At 46.9% G+C, this 17,481-nt stretch overlaps 1 non-coding gene and 1 pseudogene across 1 annotated transcript; both read right to left on the bottom strand.

The window, feature by feature from the left end:
• Positions 1–13,811: 13,811 nt before the first annotated feature.
• On the bottom strand, positions 13,812–14,404 carry LOC104661956 (annotated as a pseudogene).
• LOC115900578 lies at positions 14,285–14,418 on the bottom strand. Its single transcript, XR_004060250.1, has one exon. It is a non-coding gene; the product is annotated as a small nucleolar RNA SNORA70 (small nucleolar RNA).
• Positions 14,419–17,481: the final 3,063 nt, after the last annotated feature.

Below are 17,481 nucleotides of genomic sequence, written 5' to 3'. Positions count from 1 at the left end.
CTATCTCTTAAAAAAAGATAAATAAGGCTGGGCGCGGTGGCTCAAGCCTGTAATCCCAGCACTTTGGGAGGCCGAGACGGGCGAATCACGAGGTCAGGAGATCGAGACCATCCTGGCTAATACGGTGAAACCCCGTCTCTACTAAAAAATACAAAAAACCAGCCGGGCGACGAGGCGGGCGCCTGTAGTCCCAGCTACGCGGGAGGCTGAGACAGGAGAATGGCGTCAACCCGGGAGGAGGAGCTTGCAGTGAGCTGAGATCCGGCCACTGCACTCCAGCCTGGGCGGCAGAGCAAGACTCCGTCTCAAAAAAAAAAAAAAGATAAATAAATTTAAAAAACACCCCAAATTTGGCTGGGTGTGGTGGCTCATGCCTGTAATCCCAGTACTTTGGGAGGCCGAGGAGGGTGGATCACCTGAGGTCAGGAGTTCAAGACCAGCCTGGCCAACATGGTGAAACCCCATCTCTACTAAAAATACAAAAATTAGCCAGGTGTGGTGGCGTGTGCCTGTAATCCCAGCTACTCAGGAGGCTGAGGCAGGAGAAACACTTGAACCCAGGACCGGGAGATTGCAGTGAGCAGAGATCGCGCCATCACACTCCAGCCTGGGGGACAAGATCAAGACTCTGTCTCAAAAAAAAAAAAAAAAAAAAAAAAAAAAAAGAAAGGAAGGGAAAAAAAAAGAAAACACTCTAATTTTAAAATAATAGTTGCAAGGAGTTTAAAATGAAAGTGCCAGTCCCAGTCCCTAGTACTATCATTCCCTACTCATTCCCTAGTACTGTTGTTCCCTACTCATTCCCCTCCACCCCTCCCATGAGAAAATCTGTTTAACGGTCTTTTGGTGGTTACCTCGACATGTTGTAATAACGTTCACATCACTATTTCTTGATTTAGCAATTTAAAACATCTGTTGATTTCTTCAATGATAGCAAATGATTTAATTCACTTACAACACCCCGCTTCCCCTCCTCACTTCTTTCAATATATCTCCCAATATAGTTTAACACCTTTTTGTTAAACCATATATGTAATATATATACATATATCTACTTGCATATGTATAATACATATAGCAAATTTGTAGATATAGGTATGTGTTGTTCTAGTTCTTGACTACCCACTAAGATAAGGATACTAGTGCCCCTACCCTTCAAACTTCCCTTTCTTCATCAACCTCACCAATCCTCTCTATTCTCATGTATACATTGTCAGGGGTAAGCATACATTTTATTACATAGTCATAATTATTAGTGTATCTTTTAGCCGGGCATTGTGTTGGGCACCTGTAATCCCAGCTACTCGGGACACTGAGGCAGGAGAATCGTGTGAACCTGGGAGGTGGAAGTTGCAGTGAGCCGAGATCATGCCACTGCACTCCAGCCTGGGCGACTGACTGAGACTCCTCCTCAAGAAAAAGAAAAAAAATTGTTACAGTATCTCTGTCTTTAGGGAGATCCTGAAGGTTAGTAATCAATCAACAAATATTATCTACATTATGACTGCATATATATATTATATATATGTTGCCCACTGCAGAATCAAGTAAAATATACGTCATCATTTGGGAGGCCCACCTTGGCCTCCCAAAGTGCTGGGATTACAGGCATGAGTCACTGTGCCCAGCCTGAAATATACTTTGATTATATATATTCCGTTCCTGCACAGATTTGTATTCTTCCTGGAGTTCCTAACTTTGCTCTTTTTCCCTTCAGTGTTTGCCCTTAATATCTTCAGACTGTCAAACTCACCATCATGATAACCAATTCTATAGAGTTATTTTCTCCCCCAAAGACCTCCCTCCAGGAGCTCCCCTTCCTACTCCAGTCCAGGCTGATTGTTCTCTGACTGTTGCTCAGCTACCACCTTGAGATGTGCAGGTGGAGGTGAGGTACCTCTTTAAGAAGATGAGCTGGGGCTGGGCGAGGTGGCTCATGCCTGTAATCCCAGAACTTTCGGAGGCTGAGGTGGGCAGATCACTTGAGGTCAGGAGTTCGAGACCAGCCTGGCCAACATGGTGAAACACCTATATCTATAAAAATACAAAAATTAGCGGGGCATGGTGGCAGGTACCTGTAGTCCCTGTTACTTGGGAGGCTGAGGCACAAGAATGGCTTGAACCTGGGAGGTGGAGTTTGCAGTGAGGTGAGATCACACCAGCCTGGGTGACAGAACGAGACTCTGTCTCAAAAAAAAAAAAAAAAAAAAAAAAAAATGAGCTGGGAGGTGAGGTGCACAGTTTGGGAAGGAGGGGAGCCCTCTTGGATCTGCGAGCCAGCAGGTTCACCCAAAATGAGTCTTGTGTGTCGACACTGAGGAATGAAGTTCACCTGGCAGAGCTGGGCTGAAGGAAGAGACAGGTGCGGTTACAATAGGCAGAGGAGGCATGGCATGTTTTGTGGGGGAAGAGATGGAAAGAAGACTTGGGTTAGTTTTAGCACCAAAGGCTCAGAGAGAAAAAAGAGGAGATCAAACCTGGCTGAAGACACTGAAAGAAGTACTGATCAAGACACGAGGCCTGGCTTGGTGCGGTGGCTGACACCTGTCATCCCAGCATTTTGAGAGGCTGAGGCAGGAGGATCATTTGAGCATAGAAGTTCAAGACCAGCCTGGGCAACACAGGGAGACCCCCATCGCAGAAAAATAATAATAATAATAATTAATAAATTAGCCAGGCATGTTGGCACATGTCTGTGGACCCAGCTACTCGGGAGGTTGAAGTGGGAGGATTGCTTGAGCCTGGGAGATTGCACTATGAGGCCGGAGGGTAGATTGGGGCCAGACAGAGCAGCCCATGAAGGACCTGAATTCCAGGTGAGGAGTGTGGGCTTGTCCTGCAGGCAGGCATGTGGAGTCACTGGCTATGCTTTAACAGAGGTGTGTTATGAACCAACTGGTGAAATACTGGATGTTTTAGTTTTCCATTTGCTGTAACAAATTACCACAAACTTGGTGGTTAAAACTACATGAATTTATTATTTTACAGTTCTGTAGGTCTGTAAGTCTGACACGGGTCTCAGCGGCATGAAACTTAGGTGTTGACAGGGCTGCTGGCTGTCCTCTCTGGAGGTTCTAGAGAGAGTTTTCTTATCTTCTCCAGCCTCTGGAGGCTGCCCACATTCCTTGGCTTGTGGCCCCTTCTGTTGTCTTCAAGCTGGCAAAGGCAAGTCTAGCCCCTCTCACATCACATCATATCACTCGGACCTTATCTTTTGTCTTCCTCTTCCACTTCTGTGAGGAAGGACCTCTGTGATGACATTGGGCCCACCCGGATGATCCAGGAGAATCTCTCTTTTTTAAGGGCATATGATTAGCAGCTTTAATCCACCTGTATCTCCAATTTCCCTTTGCTGTGTAAGGCAACAGTCACCATTTCCAGGAATTAGGACAATTAGGACATGGACATCCTTGAGGAGGTGGTGGTGCTATTATTCTCCCTACCACATTGTATTAGTTGGGTCTCTTTGCAAGCAAAAAAGAAAAAAGAATAAAAGAAAAGAAAAGAGCCATGTACTGACTTAAATAACCGAGCACTCAGCATCTTTCTTGCTTTACCTCTTGGATCTGCTTTCCTTGCTGTTGGTTTTCAGGCAGTCTCCTTCTATGAGTGGCCCTGGAGCCCCAGGCGTACTTCCTCCCAGCTTAGCAATGTTAACGAAGGGTCCCATCTCCTGATAGTTTTAGCATAACCCAGGATGATGAGTATTGACTCTCACTAACCCAGCTTCTGTCCAGGGCTGTCCCTGGACCAAACCCTGTGGCTTAGGAGAAATTCTCATGGGTCAGGCGTGAATTTCATATGCATCCCTGAAGCTGAAACTTCAGAAGCTCCCCTAAACCACAGGGAATGAGAACTAGGGACTGGTGATTCCTTAGAGGAAAACTGGCAGATTGCTATCCCCAAAACAACAATGGTGGTGATAATTGCACAACAGCATGAATGTACTTAATGCCACAGAACTGTACACTTACAAATGATTAAGGCTGGGCATGGTGGCTCATGCCTGTAATCCCAGCACTTTGGGAGGCCGAGGGGTGTGGATCACTTGAGCCCAGAAGTTCAAGACCAACCTGGTCAACATGGTGAAACCCTGACTCTACTAAAAATATAAAAATTAGCTGGGCGTGGCGGTGGGCGCCTATAGTCCCAGCTACTTAGGAGGCTGAGGCAGGAGATTCACTTGAACCCAGGAGGCAGAGATTACTGTGAGCCATGATCACATCACTGTACTCCAGCCTGGGTGACAGAGTGAGACCCTGTCTCAAAAAAATAAAAAATTGATTTAAATGCTGAACTTTATGTTATGTATATTTTACCACACACAAAAACAGAGAATCAATCTAGGCTGTAGCATCAACCTGTGGACTTTTGATGAACCTGCTAAAAAAGAGGATCTTTCTCTTTCTCCTGGGATGCTAGGCTGGTCTGAGCCTAGGATGGAGCTGTTAGGGTCATCATGTCCCCAGGTGAGGAGAGAACCTGCCTGAGAGCAAAGACAACATGAGGAAAGCAGAGCCCAGAGATGCATGCAGTCAAGTTCCTGATGATGACTGGGACACCTGGACCCAGCTGTGCCTGAAGCCCTCATCTATCCAATAAAGTCCTTCTTATGCTTAGATCAATTCAATTTGAGTTTGAACTGGCAATTAAAAGAGTCCAGACTTATAAAAACAAAAAGTACAAGGGATGGTGGGTAGTAAGCAGCAAGATAAATCCACAAACAGTAATTCCTGGACAAGGGTGAAGCAAGGACAGTCTAAAGGCCAGAAAACAGCAGAATGTTCTTAAACAAATGTAGATGTGAGATGTCGAGAAAATGGAAAAGAAAGATGATAAGAGAAGCTTTAAATCAGCAGTCCTTAAACTTTCTGGTCTTAGGACCTCACTACACTTTTAAAAATTATCAAATTTTGGGCCGGGCATGTTGACTTATGCCTGTAATCCCAACACTTTGGGAGGCTGAGGCAGGAAGATCACTTGCATCCAGGAGTTCCAGACCAGCCTGGAAAACATACAGAGATCTCATCTCTACAAAATAAGCAAATAAATAAATAAATAATTGAATTTTCTTTATATGGGATGTATCTACTGATGTTTGCCATTTTAGAAATGAAAACATAATTATTGTATTTTTTTCTTTCTTTTTTAAATTATACTTTAAGTTCTAGGTCACATGTACACAACGTGCAGGTTTGTTACATATGTGTACATGTGCCATGTTGGTGTGCTGCACCCAATCTTATTTTATTTTGATTGTTATTTATTTATTTTGAGACAGGGTCTGGCTCTGTCGCACAGACTGTAGTGCAGCTGTGCTATCATGGCTCACTGCAGCCTCCAACTTCTGGACTCAAGCAATCTTCCCGACTTAGCCTCCTGAGTAGCTGGGACTACAGGCATGCATCACCATGCCCAGCTAATTTTTTGTATTTTTTTTGAGAGATGGGGTCTTGCCGTGTTGCCCAGGCTGGACTTGAACCCCTGGACTGAAGTGATCTGCCTGCCTTTACCTCTCAAAGTGCTGGGATTACAGGTGTGAGCCACGGTGCCTGGCTGAGAATAATTTTAAATAGCAATGATAAACCGATTACATGTTAACATAATTAGTATATTTTATGACAAATAGCTATATAGTCTTTCTTTCTTTTCTTTTCTTTTTTTTTTTTTTTTTTTTTTTTTTGAGATAGAGTCTCACTCTATCACATAGGCTGTAGTGCAGTGGTATGATCTTGGCTCACTGCAACCTCCACTTCCTGGGTTCAAGCGATTCTTATGCCTCAGCCTCCCAAGTAACTGGGATTACAGGCATATGCCATGATGCCTGGCTAATTTTTCTATTTTTAGTAGAGACGGGGTTTCGCAGTGTTGGCCAGGCTGGTCTTGAACTCCTGACCTCAAGTGATTCGCCTGCCTCAGCCTCCCATGCACAGGCATGAGCCACTGTGCCCAGCCCATATACATTCTAAAATTTTAAAAAATTACTGAGAAGAATAGCATTGTTTTATATTTTATATTCTTTTCTTTCTTTCTTCTTCCTTTCTCTTTCTTTTTCTTTCCTTCCTTCCTTCCTTCCTTCCTTCCTTCCTTCCTTCCTTCCTTCCTTCCTTCCTTCCTTCCTTCCTTCCTCCCTCCCTCCCTCCCTCCCTTCCTTCCTTTCTTTCTCTCTCTCTTTCTTTTCTTTTTTTTTTTTTTGACAGCGTCTAGCTCTCCAGCCCAGGCTGGAGTGCAGTGGCGCAATCTTGGCTCACTGCTACCTCTGCCTCCCAGGTTCAAGAGATTCTCCTGCCTCAGCCTCCCAAGTAGCTGAAATTACAGGTGCCTGCCACCACGCCCAGCTAATTTTTGTATTTTTAGTAGAGAAGGGGTTTTGCTGTGCTGGCCAGGCTGGTCTTGAACTCCTGACCTCGTGATCTGCCCACCTCAGCCTCCCAAAGTGCTGGGATTACAAGCTTGAGTCACCGCACCTGGCCTGTTTTATATTTTTTCAAGTCTTTTTGATGTCCAACTTAAGAGATAAGACAGCTTGCTGGATTTTCTTACGTCTCCTCATTCAAGCTATTTTGACACCACAGATCACAAAGCTTCTGAAACTCTACTGTACCCTTTTGAGAGAAAAAGACTAAAATAACATCTTAGTATTATTGTGAAAATAGTTTTGGCCTCATAAACACCCTGAGAAGGTCTTGGGGATCCCAAGGGTCCCCAGACTCACCGAAAAAAAACCCAGCTGTTCACTGGAAAGAGACCTGGATTTGAGTTCAGGCTATGTGGCTTTCTAGCTGTGTGACCTTGGGCAAATTATTTAACCTTTCTAAGCTTCTCTTTTCTCCTGTGTAATGAAGCCCATCTCATAGATTTTTGTTGAGGGTTAAATTAGACAATATTCGTGCCGGGTTCATGTTCAGATGGGATTTGATCCTATTGTTACTGAGGTCTGGGGCTGGGGTGACGGGGTGAATGGCAGTGTCATTGACAGTAATAGGGACATAAAGGACCAGAGCTGGTGAGGGGGTAAGAAAAGTTTGGTTGGGTCGTGGTGAGTTAGAGCTGATGATGGGCCACCCAGGTGGAGCAGCTGGGCTAGAGCTCTGGGATCGGGTCTCAACTGGAGATCAAGATTTGTGAGTGGTAGGTTTTGAGGTGGAAATGAAAGATGTGAGGGCCAAGAATGTTAGTCCTGTGAGGGCAGGAAGGGTCTTGGAGCCCCAGGTCTAAGAACAGGGCCTGGCACAAAGTAGGTTCTTACTTATTTACCTACATTTTTTAGGAGATAGAGGTCTTGCTCTGTTGCCTAGGCTGGAGTGCAGTGGTGCAATCACAGCTCACTGCAGCCTCCAGTTCCTAGGCTTGATCAAATAATCCTCCCACCTCAGCCTCCCTAGTAGCTGGGACTACAGGCATGGGCGACCAGCCTGGCATATATATTTATTTATTTATTTTTGAGATGGGGTCTCATTCTGTCACCCAGGCTAGAGTGTAGTGGTGCAATCTCTGCTAACTGCAACCTTCCTTTCCCAGGTTCAAGTGATTCTCCTGCCTCAGCCTCCTGAGTAGCTGTGCTTACAGGTGCCCGCCACCACACCTGGCTAATTTTTGTATTTTTAGTAGAGATGGGGTTTCACCATGTTGGCCAAGTTGGTCTCGAACTCCTGACCTCAGGTGATCCACCCTCCTCGGCCTCCCAAAGTGCTGGGATTACAGGTGTGAGCCACCATGCCCGGCCTAATTTTTATTTTTATTTTTCTGTTTTTAGAGACAGGGACTCACTATGTTTCCCAGGTTTGTCTTAAACTCCTGGCCTTAAGCAATGCCTCTGCCTTTGCCTCCATGTGTATCTGGGGTTATAGGCGTGAGCTAGGCCCTCAGTAACTGTTGAAGTGGAAATGAAATAAGGGAAAGAGAAAGACAACTAGTCCTGGGGCCATGGACAGGAAGGGCGGGGTCTGAGGCAAAGCTGTTCTGAGGCTCACAGGGATGCCAGTTTCCTCTGGAAACATTTGCTTTTAACCACCAGGGAATCCTTCCTGAAACATTTGCTTGAGACATCATCTTTTTTTTTTTTTTTTTTTTTTGAGGTGGGAGCTTGCTCTGTTGCCGAGGTTGGAGTGCAATGGTATGATCACGGCTCACTGCAGCCTCAACCTCCTGAACTCAAGCGATCCTCCCACCTCAGCCTCCTAAGTAGCTGGAACTACAGGCGTGCACCACCGTGCCCAGCTTATTAATTATTAGTATTATTATTATTTTTGTAAAGATGAGGTCTTGCTATGTTGCCCAGGCTGGTCTCAAACTCCTGAACTCAAGCAATCCTCCTGCCTCAGCCTCCCAAAGTGCTGGGATTACAGATGTGAGCCACTGTGCCTGGTCAAGATAGACACCCATCTCTTAAACTGGGACCACTTAACCAGCCCAACCATTTGATTTGGCTCAAGAGCTGGGGTTCAGAGACAAGTGCCTGCCGTCCGCTGGTCCATCAGGCATCATCTCACATTTAGCTGCCCTTTTACACAGGTTACCTTGACCTTGAGTTGTCTTGTTTCACCTTGTGGCAGGGAGAGAAGGTGTGTTTTCACATGATTCTGGAAGTTGGGACTTGTGGTAGACATTCATCAATATTCGAGTCCTTCTTTACTGTCTCACAGAAGAATGAAGAGGAGCTGCAGGACAAGCTCCAACATCTCTTTTCCATCTTCGTCCACTCCTGCCATGCGTGTGCAGAGGATGCACAGAGCGGGAGATCCTCCGCTCACCCTCCCCATGGCCCAGTGCACTCCTGTTCTGGATATGCATGAAGCCTACTGTCTTGGAAGCAGCAGTGCCCATGTCCCCATCATTCTTCCATCAAGTCTGGAATAGACCTTTCTCTTTTTTTTTTTTTTTTTTTTTTTGAGAAGGAGCCTTGCTTTGTTGCCCAGGCTGAAGTGCAGCAGCGCGATCTCGGCTCACTGCAACCTTCACCTCCCCAGTTCAAGCAATTCTCCTGCCTCAGCCTCCTGAGTAGCTGGGATTACAGGCGTCTGCCACCATGCCCGGATAATTTTTGTGTTTTTAGTAGACACGAGGTTGGTCTTAAACTCCTGACCTAAGGTAATTCGCCCGCCTCAGCCTCCCAAAGTGCTGGGATTACAGGTGTGAGCCACCTCGCCCGGCTGGAATGGACATTTTTAAGGTGAGTTTGATTTCAACAAAGTCATCCTTTCTCAATTTTAAGTTTTACTTCAGGTGTTTTAAGTCAGTGTCAATGGTTGGAAACTATTGGATAGAGGAGATCTGGGAACTTAGACTGCACATGAATGCTTAGGGAAATAATTCTCCTTTGTCCGTGCTTTTGCTGTAAGCTGTTTAACCTTGTCATATACAACATGGACTCTCTGCCAAGGGCCTCTTGGTGATCTGCAAAGCTTTCTCAGATGGCTGTCTCTGAGGGCCTGGTCCCTCCTTTAGCTTGTCAAAGGACACAGAGATGGGTCACTGGAGCTGGCTCTCCTCGGGGTACAATCCAGTCCCCTCAGCTAGGGCATTTTTATCACTGCCCTCGGGTGGAGCTCAATAGTGACCCCATGTTTAGGCCATCTGGAAACAGGCTGCTGACACCCGGGACTTCTGTGCTGCCAGGAGGAACGACCAGGAGGATGTGTCCCTGCACCCAGGCTGCCCTCCAAGCCTGTGGAATGCAGCCCCTGGTCAGACAGGTGGCCCAACTGTTGCTGACACGTATGGGAATCCAGAGGCCGGGCTCCCCTTCATACTGCCAGGGCCCCATGGAGACCTGAACTGACTCATCACATGCCAGACGGGACAGAGTGCTCACATGGGCCGCTTGCCGGACCCTCTGACGCCTTTATGAAGCAGGTATTTTCACCATGGCCACACCCAATGCTAGCAAGTGCCTGTGATGGTTAATTTTACGTGTCAGCGTGGCTAGGCTCTGGTGCCCAGTTGTTGGTCAAACATTGTTCTAGATGTTGCTATGAGGGTATTTTTTTTGAATGAGAGTAACATTTAAATAAGTAGACTCTAAGTAAAACAGATTACCCCCCACAATATGGGTGGGCCTCACCCAATCAGTTGAAGGCCTTAAGAGAAAAGACTGAGGTCCCCCGGGGAGGAATGAATTCGTCTCTAGACCACCTTAGGATTTAAGGCCACAATATCAACTTCTGCTAGAATTTCCAGCCTCCTGGCCTGCCCTGCAGATTTCACACTTGCCTGACCGGATCATTGCGTGAGCTGGTTCCTTAAAGCCTCTCCCGCTGTTTTTCTGGAAAACTTGACTACTGCAGTGCCTGAAGTGGGACCGGATTACCCCATTCTGCCTTCCAGCTGCTGGCAGTGTGTGTATTTGCCTGGAAGGGTGATCCAGGGCTTGATCTGGCAAAGCATTGGGGATGGAAAGTCCGGTGACTCTCGTGGCCTTGCCCGGTGAGGGGCACCCCTGGGGCGAACCCTGTTTCCTACTGATTCCACGTCAGCACTGCTTTTCCTGCTGGGAGAAATCAAATCAAGCCAGTTGCCATGGCTCACAACTGTTATCCCAGCACTTTCAGAGGCCAAGGCAGTTGGACCACCTGAGGTCAGGAATTCAAGACTAGCCTGGCCATCGTGACGAAACCCTGTCTCTACTAAAAATACAAAAAAAAAAAAAAAAAAAAAAAAAAAAATAGCTTGGTGTGGAGACAGGCACCTGTAATTCCAGCTACTCAGGAGACTGAGGCAGGAAAATCATTTGAATCCGGAAGGCGGAGTCTGCAGTGAGCCGAGATCGCACCACTGCACTCCAGCCTGGCCAACAGAGAGACTGTCTCAAAGAAAAAAAAAAAATGTTCCTGCCATCTAGGCATGAACTGTTTGCTGAAGCCCCTCGAATCTCCTGCCTTGCCCTGGGTGGAGACCTGTTTTTATTTTGTTATTTCTGTCTATAAAAGCAGCTAGGTTACTATATCTTTCCTTTTTATTGAAATTTGAAAAGCTGCACACCACTTATAAAACTTATAATGTGTGAGCCACGTTATAATGGAACAGGCAGGTGTCTCCAGAGGAGACACACAGGGCGGCATGTGTCTGTGTGATGTGTGTCATTAGAATACACGTGTGTGGGTTTGTGTCTAGCTCCCTTCATCTGCATGGTGCCAACAATGATTGTGACTATCTGTGAGCCATGCATTCCTTTACTAACGCAGCACATGCTACGCAGGGCCCCCTCTGTGCCAGGCACCACACTGGGTTCTGGGGACCCAACAGGGAACAAGACACAGTCCCTGCCCGCAGGGAATGTGCAGCCTAAGTGTCATTCCTGAGACTGGGTTCGAAGGGAAGTGAGGAGCGTAGAGCTGGGGCCTGCAGTCTCTTTACTACTTAGCTATTTATCATTACAACGGGGCTCTATGAACCTAGTAATATTTTCTGTTTGAGTCAAAGACTAGCGTTTTTTGGAGCCAGCCAGTCGGAAGTGGGCTCTCCAACCTTGCCTCCACAGCCTCTCTGTGCATCTCACCGTGGCACCTTCACTTCTGCCCCTCCCATGTGATTTTGCAGATGTGGGGCCCACAAGTTGAGCTTCGTCCTCACCCACACCTGTGACTGGGTCCCAGTCACACCATTTCTAGCCCTGTGATCTTGGCCTCACGACTTAGCCTCTCTCAGCTTCCCTTTCCTCATCTATAATACTAATTCAGGGGAAAATAATAGTACTGTACTTAGATTGGTGGGGCTGTTAGGGAATTAGTGAGATGATACATACCACAGTCCCTTGCATAAGTGCCAAATAAATGTTACATGCCGCAGCCCCTTGCAAAAGTGCTAAAGACAAGTCCCTTGCAAAAGTGCTAAATAAATGTTAACTTCCTTTTTAAATTTTTTTTTTCTTTTTTTGAGACCAAGTCTTGCTCTGTTGCCCAAGCTGGAGTGCAGTGGCGTGATCTTGGCTCACTGCAATCTTCGCCTCCCTGGTTTGAATGATTCTCCTGCCTCAGCCTCCTGAGTAGCTGGGATTACAGGCGCCTGCCACCACACCCAGCTAATTTTTGTATTTTTAGTAGAGACAGGGTTTTACCATGTTGGCCAGGCTGGTCTCAAATGTCTGACCTCAGGTGATCGGCCTGCCTCGGCCTCCCAAAGTGCTGGGATTACAGGTGTGAGCCACTGTGCCCAGCCTTAAATGTTAACTTCTATAATGTTATTTTCGTTATTGTTACTTATCTCCTTACTTAAGTATTTTTCATTATTCAAGGGCAAGGACCATTTTTCCCTTTCTCCTCTTACCCTCCTCCTTATTCTAAATAGACTTATGGCAAATTTCAGCAAGTTGATGAGAAAAATAGAGGGAAAATAAAGACATAAACATAAAATGGAGCCAGTAGGGACTAATACAGAAAGTACATCCTTACTTTAGTGGGTCACAGGATTGGCTCTGAGCTTCCTAGCACCCAATGAGTTAAAAGAAACTGAATTAGTTACATACTGTAACACTGTTGTCCATGAAATAAAACAAGCGAATAGCTCAGGAGAAATACACCTGGGCAGCATTCTTTTTTTCCTTCTCACTTCCTTCTTGACCTTGTGGTTCATTTTGCTGAAGGGAAGATCATTTGTGGGACAGTGTTTCTGAACGTGATGGGCATCCTGGCCCTTGGCAGAGGCCTACCCCTCCCTGTCTTCAGCTGATCTATTAGTAATAGAGAAGATCTAGTTCCTGGCCCAGAGAACTAATCTTGCAATAGGGCTGTGTTTTTGAAACCAAAAGCGTCATACAGATAACAAAGGAGATGTGTCTCACTGTGGTTAGGCTATTTTGTAGCAACACTTATTTCCTCTCTTTTGCAATTTCAGGTTCTGTCTGACTTGATCTAAACAAGAATGTGTAAGTCCAGTGCTCAGGCTGATATAACCACTGTCTGGGCCCTGAGTTGATTTGAATTTCCACTTCCAGTCTGTGGTGCAAAGTATGTAACACAGCAATCAGTAAGGCTTTATCGAGCACTTTCTTTGTGTGAGGCCCCTGTCCCAGGCCCTCCCTGGGAACCCTGCTTCCAGCTGGCAGTAATGGGGGTCAAGAAGGAGGGGCAGGTAACCCTGGTTTTGAGAACTCAGGAGGGAGCTTGCAAACTCAGGAAGCTAGAGAGGCCTGGAAACTTCATGGTGGAGGTAGGACTTGAAGGATGAGTGGGATAGGAAGGAGAAGAGGCTGCACATGATGACAAGGACTCCAGCTGGCACGGTCCAGTGGTGTTCAGACACCAGAAGAGCCTGACTTGCTTGGAGTGGAGAGGGGGAGGGAGGGAGGGTGTGGACATCAGCATGTCCCGGAGCCCAAGGCTGCTACAGCTGCTCCCTGCTCCCACATCAGCTACCTAACATGGGAGTCGGGGAAGTCCTTGCTCAGCCTGTTGCCCCCCTTCAGGGGATCCTTGGGAAGAATCCAATGAGACTCTTTTTTTTTTTTTTTTGTGAGACAGAGTCTCGCTCTGTTACCCAGGCTGGAGTGCAATGGCACGGTCTTGGCTCACTGCAACCTCCGTCTCCTGAGTTCAAGTGGTTCTCTTGCCTCAGCCTCCTGAGTAGCTGAGATTACAGGCATTCACCACCTCGCCCGCCTAATTTTTGTATTTTTAGTAGAGATGGGATTTCACCATGTTGGCCAGGCTGCTCTCAAACTGCTGACCTCAAGTGTTCCACCCACCTTGGCCTCCCAAAGTGCTGGGATTCCAAGTGTGAGCCAATGTGCCCGACCCAACATGGGACTCTTTTTTTTTTTTTTTTTTAATATACTAATAATGTTTATTGAGGGAATCAGGATAAAACTAAAATAACAGACAAAGTACGTAAGAAAGAGGGGTAATTGAAGTGAAGGCATTTTTTTTTTTTTTTAGGTGGACAGGAAGTAGAATTTATTGGTGAGTATTAAGAGGGGGCAGCACAGTGGAAGCCCTCATGAGTGCAGGGCCTGCCACTTGTCCAGAGCGCCACGATTGGGAACGTACTTGACCCATCTGGGATAAGCCGCTTCTCAGCCACCATGTCTTCAAATTCATTGGCATTGAACTTGGTGAAGCCCCACTTCTTTGAGATGTGGATCTTCTGGCAGCTGGGGAGCTTGAACTTGGCCCTGCACAGGGCCTCCATCACATGCTCCTTGTTCTGCAGCTTGGTGCGGATGGACATAACTTGGTCAATGTGAACCCTGGCCACAGTGCCCTGGGGCTTTCCAATGGCACCTCGCATGCCTGTTTGGAGCCTACACTGGGGTAGTGCAAGGTCAGAAACATGAACATCCATCTGAAAGGACTGTCTCCAAGGTCCCTTAGAGCAACCCATACAACAAACAGGTTGCATCACTACCAGGGAAGCTGCTGTTTGCAGCCATTGCACACTGGGCCCCCATGAGGAAAGGAACTCAGTCGGCTTAATTGGCTGCAGGGGGACTCTTTGAAACAATTTGCTACTTAGGGATTTACGAACTTTTAAATATATATCATCTGGCCAGGTGTGGTGGTTCACATGTGTAATCCCAGCACTTTTGGAACTAAGACGGGAGGATCACCTGAGCCCAGGAGTTCAAGCTCAGCCTGGGCAATAGCTGCTAAGTATGGTGAAACGACATCTCTACAAAAAATACAAAAATTAGACAGGTGTGGCAGTGCGTGCCTGTAGACCCAGCTTCTCAAGAGGCTAAGATAGGAGGATCACTTAAGCCTGGGAGGCAGAGGTTGCAGTGAGCCGCGATTGTACCACTGCACTCCAACCTGGGTGAGAGCGAGACTCTGCCTCAAAAGAAAAAATCATCTCTAAGTGAGTGTGGCTAGTGGTCAACATTCACATTTCTGTCCAATGGAAGTTACTAGATCCCAGCTGCTGGCTTTGTAGAAAACCTGCAGGTCAGCATTGCATTACAGGTTTGCTGGTAGAACTAAACCATGACCTTCACTTGGGATCATGTCAAGATTCTAAAACTGGTTGCAGAAATATTTCTTTTTCCATCCATTGAAGAAAATAACTCTACTGTGGTTATCTTTATTTTGGCATCTTGGGAGAAACTTAAGGAAGAATGTTGACCTAAAATGTGCTGGTATCTGAAACATTTGGTTACTCTTCAAACCACTAGACCACATGTCCCTGATAGATGGTGGGGCCACTGAGGAGGAGGCTGCGGGCAAGGGGAGCAGAGGGTGGGCCTGGAGGGCCGGCATCTGTGAGGACAAGAGCAGGACTCTTGCATCTGTGAATTGTTTAATCTCATCTCTCTATTCTGCATATAAGGGGATGGAGACTCAAGAATTTAAAATTTACCCAAGTCACAGAGCTAGAAAGTGGCAGGAGTCCGGCTTCAAAATTCAGATGACTGCAAAGCCCAGTTCCCTCTCAGCCAGTTCACCTTCCTTAGAGAACAACCAAACCCACACTCAAAGGTGAACAAGCTGAATCACCAGGACTCAGCAGCAGCAGAGGCTTCCTGGGTCCTTTCCCTAGAGATTCAGGTTAGTGGCTCTGGGGCCCAGGCACCTGGGTTCCCACCCTCTCCCCTCTCCCCAGGTGATTCGCAGGACCAGCCAGATCCTGGAACCACCTTGTAAAGAGCCTTCACTCTTGGTCCCTAGAGACCTAGATGGAGCTTCATTCTTGTTGCCCAAGCTGGAGTGCAATAGTGTGATCTCAGCTTACTGCACCCTCCGTGTCCCAGCTTCAAGTGTCTCCGTGTCCTGTGCCTCAGCCTCTCAAACAATTGGGATTACAGGTGCCCACCACTACACCCGGCTAATTTTGTATTTTTAATAGAGACGAGGTTTCTCCATGTTGGTCGGACTGCTCTCAAACTCCTGACCTCAGGTGATCCACCTGCCTCAGCCTTCCAAAATGCTGGGATTACAGGCATGAGCCATTGCACTCGGCCTGGGATAAAGGATTTCTACTGGGAGCCTCTCTCTGAGTGGCAGGGTGGAGTCTCGGGCCAATGGTAGAGTCAGATGGGGAAGAGCAAACAAGAGGAAGTTGTGTCCTTCTGTGGAAACTTCTTTGAGAACTGAGTAGACGGCAGCATGTGTCACTCTCGTAGGTGCAAGAAGCTGTGGAAACTGCTGCTTGCTGACTTCAGCTCTCCCACACCCTCCGCCCTCCAGCTGCTGATGTCAACAAAGAATCTTAAGGCCAGGCACGGTGGTTCATGCCTGTAATCTCAGCACTTTGGGAGGCCGAGGCAGGTGGATCACTTGAGGTCAGGAGTTTGAGACCAGCCTGGCCAGCACAGCGAAACCCCTTCTCTACTAAAAATACAAAAATTAGCCAGACATGGTGGCACATGCCTATAATTCCAGCTACTTGGAAGGCTGAGGCAGGAGAATTGCTTGAACCTGGGAGACAGAGGTTGTAGTGAGCCGAAAGCCGACATCGTGCCACTGCACTCAGCCTGGCGACACAACAAGACCCTGACTCAAAAAAGAAAAAAAAAAAAAAAGAATTTTAGCTGCCCTCCAGGGCTGGGGGCAGTGAAGGGAACTGATTGAGTCCTGAGCAGGGGGCTTCAAATGCAAGCTGTGCCTCGAAGCAACTGTGAGCCCTTGAGTAAGACACCCTGCCCCTCCCCGGTCCACAGGCTTCTGCACTGAAAAAAATGAAGGAGCTGGAAGCAGTCTTCAGCACATAAATCTGTACCCACTGCAGGGGTCCTGAACATTCTGTGGGGGGGGGCCGACCCCTTTGAAAATCTAATAAAATGATCAATCCTCTCCTGGAGAAAAAATGCAGACATCCAAATTTTGGCTGACAATTTCAGGGAAATGAATGGACTTCCCCAAGCTCATTCAGGAAGCTCTGGGGGTCACTGGCCTATGTTAAGCACTGCTGGTCTGTCCAGAAGCCTCTATGACTGCACCTTTCGGTGCTGCAGTCTCTCATCACATGAGGCCCTGAGCATGTGCAGTGTGGCAGGTGTGAACTGAGAGGTGCTATAGACATGAAGTGCACACTGGATTTTGAAGACTTAATAGGAAAGAAGAACATAAAATATCTCATGACTAATTTTTATACTAATTATATATTAAAAGATAAGTAGGGGCTGGGCGCGGTGGCTCATGCCTGTAATCCCAGCACTTTGGGAGGCTGAGGTGGGTGGATCACGAGGTCAAGAGTTCAACACCAGCCTGACCAACACGGTGAAACCCTTTCTCTACTAAAAATACAAAAATTAGCTGGGCATGGTGGCACGCGCCTGTAATCCCAACTACTCAGGAGGCTGAGGCAGGAGAATAGCTTGAACCTGGGAGGCGGAGGTTGCTGTGAGCCGAGATCACACCACTGCACTCCAGCCTGGGTGACAGAGACTTAGTCTCAAAAAAAAAAAAAAGTAAAAAAGATAAGTTGGATATTTGAGGTCAAATAAAATGTTACTAAAATTAATTTCACCTGTTTCTCTTTACCTTTTAAAAGTGTGGCTAGAACATTTGAAATGCAGTATGTGACTGGCATTATGTAGGGACTGGACCCTGC

This window comes from Rhinopithecus roxellana, chromosome 11, assembly GCF_007565055.1.
Source record: "Rhinopithecus roxellana isolate Shanxi Qingling chromosome 11, ASM756505v1, whole genome shotgun sequence".
Lineage (NCBI taxonomy): Eukaryota > Metazoa > Chordata > Mammalia > Primates > Cercopithecidae > Rhinopithecus > Rhinopithecus roxellana.
Note: the sequence above shows the minus strand (reverse complement) of the source record. Positions and strands in the feature narration are given on the sequence as shown.